The sequence below is a fragment of the Acipenser ruthenus genome, chromosome 23 (assembly GCF_902713425.1).
Source record: "Acipenser ruthenus chromosome 23, fAciRut3.2 maternal haplotype, whole genome shotgun sequence".
In the NCBI taxonomy this organism is placed as follows: Eukaryota; Metazoa; Chordata; class Actinopteri; order Acipenseriformes; family Acipenseridae; genus Acipenser; species Acipenser ruthenus.
Window position 1 is genome coordinate 13,052,472 of NC_081211.1, and position 9,118 is coordinate 13,061,589.

General features: G+C 40.3%; 1 non-coding gene across 1 annotated transcript; it reads right to left on the bottom strand.

Annotated features, from left to right (window-relative positions):
* Positions 1–453: 453 nt before the first annotated feature.
* Positions 454–537, bottom strand: trnal-uaa (transfer RNA leucine (anticodon UAA)). The gene has a single exon. It is a non-coding gene; the product is annotated as a tRNA-Leu (tRNA).
* Between the last annotated feature and the right edge of the window lie 8,581 nt (positions 538–9,118).

Sequence of the window (9,118 nt, forward strand, 5' to 3'; positions counted from 1 at the left end):
ACAAGATTGGCCTAATTGCTTCTCCTAACTTGGACTTTTGTGTTTGATATCACCCCTTTAAACGGCTGATGCGTTTTTCTAACTTGTTTTTTAACATTGACAATGTTTTTGTTATATATATATATATATATATATATATATATATATATATATATATATATATATATATATATATATATATATATATATATGGGTTTAACATATAGGATTGATTAGCAGTTCAACATACTGCCCTCTGTCGGTTGATTTTAATATTGCAGCGGTCTCCAATTGTTTTCAAAATAAAGTCTAAAAACGTATTTAAAGTTATTTTAGAAGTACATTCTTTGGATTAATAGGATTATTTTAAGACCAAATAAAATGTAATTAGGAATAAGGGTCTTCTTTTTCTGTTAAAACTGAATTTTTGTTGTAGTGTTAAAGGATATATTTTTAAAATAAAAATGTTACAATTACTATCAACAGGATTCGAACCTGTGAGGGTTGTTCACCCATTAGATTTTAAATCTAATGCCATAACCACTTGGCCACGATAGTCCCCCCCTGAAAACAGTCTTAAGGCTTTAGAGTAGGGTAGAGTTTTTGTAGTTTAAAAACTTGAAAAACACCTATTTTGGGTTGTTTATAAATGACGTGTATATGAAAATGTAATTTAGAAAAAGTGAAAATAAAAAAATGTTAGCCGGCGGAGGGCTTCGATCCCCCGTAGTCATTGCTGAGAGCTGTCACGCTCCATGGCTTTTTGCAGAGTCCTGGGACATTCCAGCCGCCTTACCATCGGTCCACACCGGCTTCCTATCCGACATAGGTGAATTTGTATATATGTAATGTCGTTTCAAAGACCCCCCAGAGCACTGGCATGTTTGGACATGTTATAGGGTATGACGCTATCTATGGGGGTGTGTTTCAGGGTTCTAATAAAAAGGAGGTTCTTATTCAAGGTTCATACTGCTTAAAAGAGAACAACCGTCAGCATGGCTTCTGCAGCATTTGGAGACATTTCAGACAGCTCTTGCGACGAGTGGTTTGATTTTGATTACGTTCCAGAGAATAGGGACGCTGAAGATCCCGAGGCGCCGTGGCAATGGTGTGTATCTGAAAAAGTGTGTTTTCTACCTTGTTACGATCTGCCGAACCAGAGTCTTCCTACCACCCCTCCTATGGAGCCAGAGGTGCCAACCGAACCTGTCTTTATACCGTTGTCTCACGCTCTTCCTACAGACCCTCCTGAGGATCACGATGACCCCGACAGCCTTTACGGAGTGACATTCACAAGAATCCTCAAGATTGTCAAGGGCCTTCTGGCCTCTCTACTGGAAGTGATCATAGATCGGGATCTGCAGAAAAATGGCGCCGTGGATCACCCCAGCCAGAGATGTCATAGCTGTCTCTTTGAAGCGGACTACGGTTATTTCAACAGGAGGTTTGAAGAAATAATAGCTAAAATACACGTACCTTGATTAAAGATTCTGGTTTCTAAGGCTCTTCATCTACTCGATATTTTCCTACCTCTAACAAGATTCAGAAACTGATTGAGGATTGTTTAATTGAACTGAGACCTGAACCTTACATAAAAGAGAAGCTCCAGCAGCTGCAACAGGACCTGGACGAAAGGACTCAAGAAGTGGTTAACAAGATAACTAGATCTTTCTATCATAGAAACTTTACAGACCCCCAGGCTCCTCTGACTTATTACGGTGCTTTTGACTTTGAAGATGGGGAGCCGCATGACGCGAGACAGAATGCAGAGTGAGTTGGAGGGTCTTCTGTTTGAACTCGTAGTTGACAAATTGGCTTGTCGGAACCTCTTTAAAAACCCCTTGTCTGTCGATACAAAATGTTTCCCTGAGCTAAAAAGAGCTACGCTTGAAATCCATATGTTGGTGGATCCTAAATATTGGGCTGAAATGATTGCTGATTCTGTAAAATGTGAAATACCTTTAAATGTTTTTCTAACTGCGCTGATCCCTGAAATGTTTTACAATGGGAGTATTTGCTTGTGTTGTATACATACGTGTCTGAAGCCTGTCTTTATCATCTCGTCAATGGTCTGAATACTGATATCTCTAGAGCTGTAAAAGATACTGTATCTTGTTTAATGCATTACTATGATAGGCAATGTCGCCTGTTTATGCGTCGTTTAAAGTATCCAATTATAATTGTTAATCTGTAAACTGAGTGAATAAACCCTTTTGTACTTTACAATCACCGCATTTGTTTGACTTTTTTTCAGCAAATGAAACGAATTTACTACGATGTTTCAAATCCAGGGGGGTTTGGAGGCCGACAGTCTCTACAGAGAGTTCTTAGGGAGGGGGGGTGTAGGGTTAGTGATAAGGATATAGCCGAATGGTTATCTGAACAAGACACTTACACCCTACATAAACCCTCTAGAATAAACTTTAAAAGAAACCGCATATTTGTATCTAATATTGACGATCAATGGCAGGCTGATTTAGTACATATGTCTAGTCTGTCAAAGAAAAATAACAGCAACAAGTTTATGTTAACATGCATAGACGTTTTATCCAATTTCGCATGGGTTCAACCTCTAAAAAACAAAACAGCTGTGTGTTTGACAAATGCTTTCAAGAAAATCTTTGAAAGCGGTCGTTCTCCCAAAAAATTGCAAACTGATAAAGGTAAAGAATTTTTAAACAAGTCCTTTCAAAACTTGTTAAAAAAAAATAGTATAGCGCACTTTACCACCGGTAATGAATTAAAAGCCTCTATTGTTGAAAGGTATAATAGAACCCTAAAGACTAAAATGTGGAAATATTTTACAGCCTTCAACACTCACAAGTATTTAGATAAGCTAGAAGAAATGGTTCTCTCTTATAATAATTCTTACCATAGAAGTATTAAAATGAAACCTTCAGAAGTTAATGCAAGCAATTCCTTTAAAGTTTTTAAGAACCTATATACTAAGGAATTTCTGTACAAACCACCTAAATTCAAGTTTCAGATTTGGGATGCTGTTCAAGTATCAAAACTAAGGGCCCCCTTTATAAAAGGTTACGAGCAAGAAAAAATAAAAAGGTAAAAAGTATTGTCTTATAAAGTGGAGGGGTTGGCCGGACAAATTTAACAGCTGGATCGATGCTAAGCAGTTGCAGGATATTAAGGGGACTATAGCATTGTAGATTTCATTACACCGAGGCTACTGACAAGATGATCAATCCTCCTTTTATGTGACTCTACCCAGTAACGCCTCAAAGGACATATTTCCAAAGAACACTATAGCCGATTTTACTATACGGTTATCAAAACCTGTGAATCTACAAAGAAAATGGGAAGTTGGATTAGCAGAGATCCAATACCCTTATACGTGGGAAAATATAAGTGATACAGAGAATAGATGTTTTACCCGTAATATAGATACAAATGTTAAAACAGTATTTAAAATAGCCGCCGGTTATTATGATACCATAAAATAATTAATAAACGCTATGAATAATGCTTTTAGAGATTGATCGACATAGAGTTATTATACAAATCTGTAGAAAGAAAAGTTTATATACTTGGAGATGCCAAATTGTACCTGTATACAGAGGGCCAATTAGGAAGGATCTTGGGGTTCTATGAAGCCACCGCTGAGAAAGCTTATAAGAGGGGGTTTTAACCGGCAGACATTAGAGCAGGATTTTACACTTTGTATGTATACACCGATATAATAACCCATCAAGCAGTGGGGGATAGCTACGTCCCCCTTCTAAGGTGTGTTCCTATTGATGGATCCCCCAATGAAATAGTAACAATAACTTATGACAGACCTCATTATGTGGCTGTCAGTAAGAATAGTTTTGACACTATAACTTTGCAACTTAAGATAGATCAAAACCGTCTTGTTCCATTTCGTTTTGGGAAGGTCATAGTGAAGGTCCACTTCAGACCTGTTAAACAGTCTCTTTATATATAATTGAAAAGAATACGAAAATGAGGGTCTACGGAGATTCTAACCCTTATATACAATATTACAAAAATCAAGCTGGAAATGGGATGCCCAGGTTTACCTGGGCTCTGGTAATGTACAGGGCTGGGATAGGGGGGATATTCAGAGGGCTTTTTAGAAAAGCTATGCCTTTACTTAGAAGGGGTTTTGATATAGCTAAACCTCATTTAAAGTCAGATTAATTAGCCAGAGTAGTAGCACATATCCTTATAGATGTCTTATAAAATTGTTGCTCAATTATGGTAAGGACACCCTGGAATCTCAATTTTCGGCATGGATGTATTTTAAAGACACCGCCGGCCATATGTTGGAGATCCTGCAGGGGCAAATGATGGTTTAAGACAAAGATGTGTTTATACCCGAAGAAGTCACGTATTTGAACTTTTAGGACCTCTACATTCTGATATTTTTTTCAAGAAAAACTCATGTTAAACGGCCTTGATGTAAAAATTAAAATGATTAGGGCTAGTGAGTTTTGTTTAATGGCAGGCGATGCAAACCAGTACAAACTTCACCTTTTAGAAGCCTCTCTTTATGTCAAGAAAGTTAAAGTGTCTCTGGATGTGAAAATTGGACATGCTCAGGCCTTGATGACTTCAAATGCTAAATATCCCATTGAAAGGGTCGTTGTCAAGGTTTAAAAGGGGTAGCAGTGTGGAGTAGTGGTTAGGGCTCTGGACTCTTGACCAGAGGGTCATGGGTTCAGTCCCTGGTAGGGGACACTGCTGCTGTACCCTTGAGCACGGTACTTTACCTAGATTGCTCCAGTAAAAACCAAACTGTATAAATGGGTAATTGTATGTAAAAATAACACCGTGTAACAAATTTTTTTTTTTTTTTTTGGTTCCTGGGTAGTAAGTGTTATTTCCTAATTGCGTATGCCTCAAAAGTATAGAAAATGGCTATTATTCCCCACAAACTTTGCTTTTGTGACCAGGACAGTGATATTTTGAAATTTACCTATTTTCCAGAACATTCCAGATAGATTCAGTGCTGAGTAAACTTGGAGTAACTTCTAGAACTTTCTAGAACTTTCCAGTAATATAAATAGCTGCTCCATAATGGTAACAAGTACCCGTCTCTTCCCCTGGCTCACTCGGTGCACCTCAAAGAGGATTACAACAGTACCAAGACCTTGCTGGACGCCTTGAAGTATGATGAGTACGGCTGGGAGGTCATAGGAGACTTCAAAATGGTGGCATTCCTGATGGGTCTCCAAGGCGGTTTTACCAAGTTTCCCTGCTATCTTTGCCTTTGGGACAGCAGGGACACCAAGGCGCACTACCACAGGCGGGACTGGCCACAGCGGACCGAGTTCTCTGTGGGGAGGAACAACGTCAAGTGGGAGCCACTGGTGGACCCCCGGAAGGTGCTGATGCCACCACTGCACATCAAATTGGGCCTTATGAAACAATTTGTCAGAGCTCTAGATAAGGAGTCGGCAGCCTTCAAGTACCTTCAAGACTTCTTCCCTAAGCTGTCTGAGGCAAAGGTCAAAGCCGGTGTCTTCGTCGGACCACAGATAAAGAAGATCCTGGAGTGCAATGAATTCCCCAAGAAGCTCACTAGTAAGGAGAAAGCGGCTTGGAACAGCTTTGTCGCAGTGGTTCGGGGCTTCCTGGGCAATCACAAGGCCGAAAACTATGTGGAGCTGGTTGAGACTCTGGTGAAGAACTACGGCACAATGGGCTGTAGGATGTCCCTCAAAGTCCATATCCTTGATGCTCATCTTGATAAATTCAAGGAGAACATGGGAGCGTACTCGGAGGAGCAAGGCGAGCGCTTCCACCAGGATATACTGGACTTTGAACGCCGCTACCAAGGACAGTATAACGAGAACATGATGGGAGACTACATTTGGGGGCTGATTCGTGAAAGTGATTTACAGTATAATCGTAAATCTCGAAAAACTACTCACTTCTAAATCTTTTTTGTATTACTTTAGTATAAATACATGTTAATTTGGATTCATATGTTGTTTTTTTCTGACTTTGTGAACGAAAAGACACAAATTCGCCCGTTTTCTCACTGGAAATAGGTAAATTTCAAAATATCACTGTCCTGGTCACAAAAGCAAAGTTTGTGGGGAATAATAGCCATTTTCTATACTTTGGAGGCATAAGCAATTAGGAAATAACACTTACTACCCAGGAACGAAAAAAAAAAAAAAAATTGTTACACGGTGTTATCAGTGACAGCATCATTAGGAGAGGTTAACAATGTTAAAGTATTAGTCTCTTTTTCATTCTGTTTAATCAAGGTCAGATACCTTTGTAAAAAAGCAGTATATAGTTTAATTTTTTCATAATCGCTAATATCAGTTCTCTGTAACACACTTTTCGTATCGTTATCAAGGTGACTTTCCACGGCTTTTCTAATAGGTTCAGGAGAAGTGGAGGGGCCTTGTCGTAGTCTGTCAATCTGTTGTTGGGGGATGAGGTACATTTTCTGAGCATACTCCATACTTTTAACGTCTTGCAGTTAAAAGATCTGATAAAAAAAGGTATGACAATCCCTAACAAAGACCCTATAAACCCTCCTTTTTGGTTAACTGTTCTCTTCTTTTTGTTGTCTTTTTGTTGAGGTTGTTTCTTATTACATAACTTCTTTATTATGTCCTTTTCTTTTTTAAGTCTTTTTAATTGGGCGTTGGTCAAAGGAATATTCCCACTTAAAGTGTTTATGGCTATTTCAGCAATAGATTTGATAAGATCATCAGAGGCCTCTTGTAAAACGATTCTTCTCTGGGGAGAAGAGCCGCTGACTAACCTTTTTAAGAGGGGGAGGTTTCTTTTTATTCTAGCCAACATGTTTCTGCTGTTGATAAAATAATCTTTGTAAGCATCTACAGCACTTTATAACCTCTTAGCCTTGGGGTTTTTCATAATATAGGTGGCAGGCCAATCAGGTTGGAACAAACCTGTTCGTAACCGATAATCTTCAGGGGTCTGTGCTTTTAAATCTACCAAGAGATAACCATATGGTTGTTTTGTCGCATCTTCAAAAGCTTCTAAAAAGAAATTAGAGTTTCACGGGTACATCTGTCTCGCTAGGGTGTCAATCTGCAGCTTGTCTCTGGGGTTTTAAAAAAGAATAATGTAATTAGCATTTAAGTTTATGGTACATAGTAACGCATTAAACAAGATAACGTATCTTTACAGCTCTAGCGATATCAGTATTCAAACCATTGACGAGATGATAAAGATAAGCTTCAGACATGTATGTATACAACACAAGCAAATACTCCCATTTACAGGGGTACACCATGTAAAACATTTCAGGGATCAGCGCATTTTACAGAATCAGCAATCATTTCAGCCCAATATTTAGGATCCACCAAGGCATGTATTTCAAGCGTAGCTCTTTTTAGCTCAGGGAAACGTTTTGCATCGACAGACAAGGGGTTTTTAAAGAGGTACCGACAAGCCAATTTGTCAACTACGAGTTCAAACAGAAGACCCTCCAACTCACTCTGCATTCTGTCCCGAGTTATGTGGTTCCCCATCTTCAAAGTCAAAAGCACCGTAATAAGTCAGAGGAGCCTGGGGGTCTGTAAAGTTTCTATGATAGAAAGATCTAGTTATCTTGTTAAGCACTTCTTGAGTCCTTTCGTCCAGGTCCTGTTGCAGCTGCTGGAGCTTCTCTTTTATGTAAGGTTCAGGTCTCAGTTCAATTAAACAATCCTCAATCAGTTTCTGAATCTTGTTAGAGGTAGGAAAATATCGAGTAGATGAAGAGCCTTAGAAACCAGAATCTTTAACCAAGGTAAGTGTATTTTAGCTATTATTTCTTCAAACCTCCTGTTGAAATAACTGTAGTCTGCTTCAAATAGACAGCTATGACATCTCTGGCTGGGGTGGACCACGGCACAACCAGCACCATTTTTCTGCAGATCCCGGTCTATGATCACTTCCAGTAGAGAGGCCAGAAGGCCCTTGACAATCTTGAGGATTCTTGTGAATGTCACTCCGTAAAGGCTGTCAGGGTCGTTGTGATCCTCAGGAGAGTCTGTAGGAAGACTCTGTTCGGCAGATCGTAAGAAGGTAGAAAACACACTTTTTCAGATACACACCATTGCCACGGCGCCTCGGGATCTTCAGCGTCCCTATTCTCTGGAACGTAATCAAAATCAAACCACTCGTTGCAAGAGCTGTCTGAAATGTCTCCAAATTCTGCAGAAGCCATGCTGACGGTTGTTCTCTTTTAAGCAGTATGAACCTTGAATAAGAACCTCCTTTTTATTAGAACCCTGAAACACACCCCCATAGATAGCGTCATACCCTACAACATGTCCAAACATGCCAGCGCTCTGGGGGTCTGTGGAAGGGTGGTGGGCAATTCACTGACATAAGGAAACAGTACTTTATTTGTAACGCCGCTCAGGCGCACTGATTTATTCGGTGCAGTAGATGGCGCTGTTGTCCATGGACTGGATACTGACAACAGTAACCAGAACCACGGTGTTTACCAATACAGGTACAGGTACAGGCACAACAAGTGCTTGTAAATAATAATGAAAACCAAAGGCGAAAGAAAAAGGTAAAATAAAACACAGTAATAAAACTACAAACAAAAGTGCTGCTTACGCAGTGCCCCCACTGCCGCTAAGCCGGTCAGAACGAGCCTCCGTCCTACGCTCAGTTACCTATACACTGGGATGGCCGGTTTTCCCCGTACAACTAAGCACGTCCCCTCGGGTACGTGGTGATTTCTGTTATTTATTTCCTCTTTAAATTATTTTAAGGCTGGCTGTTTTCCCCAGCCAGGTTTGCCTCGTTTTGTTTTAAAACTGACGTCTTTTGTCAGTGTCACTGTGTGTTCCCCAAACACGGCCACCCGAGTGCACAACCAAGCGCAGTTCTTATGGGCCGAGCAGTCTCCCAAGGCCTGCCCCTCAGCCAATCAAAGAGAGGGAAAGCACACACACCCTCTTCCCCACCTCTCCGTGTCATCGCCATGACCGACAGGCGGATCCCACGAGACTGCTGCCCTCTACCTGCAGTAATACGGATGTGCCAAATAGTGTCCAGATCTTCCGTTACTGGGTCTTTGAAACGACACTACATATATACAAATTCACCTATGTCAGATAGGAAGCCGGTGTGGACCGATGGTAAGGCGGCTGGAATGTCCCAGGACTCTGGAAAGAGCCATGGAGTGTGACAG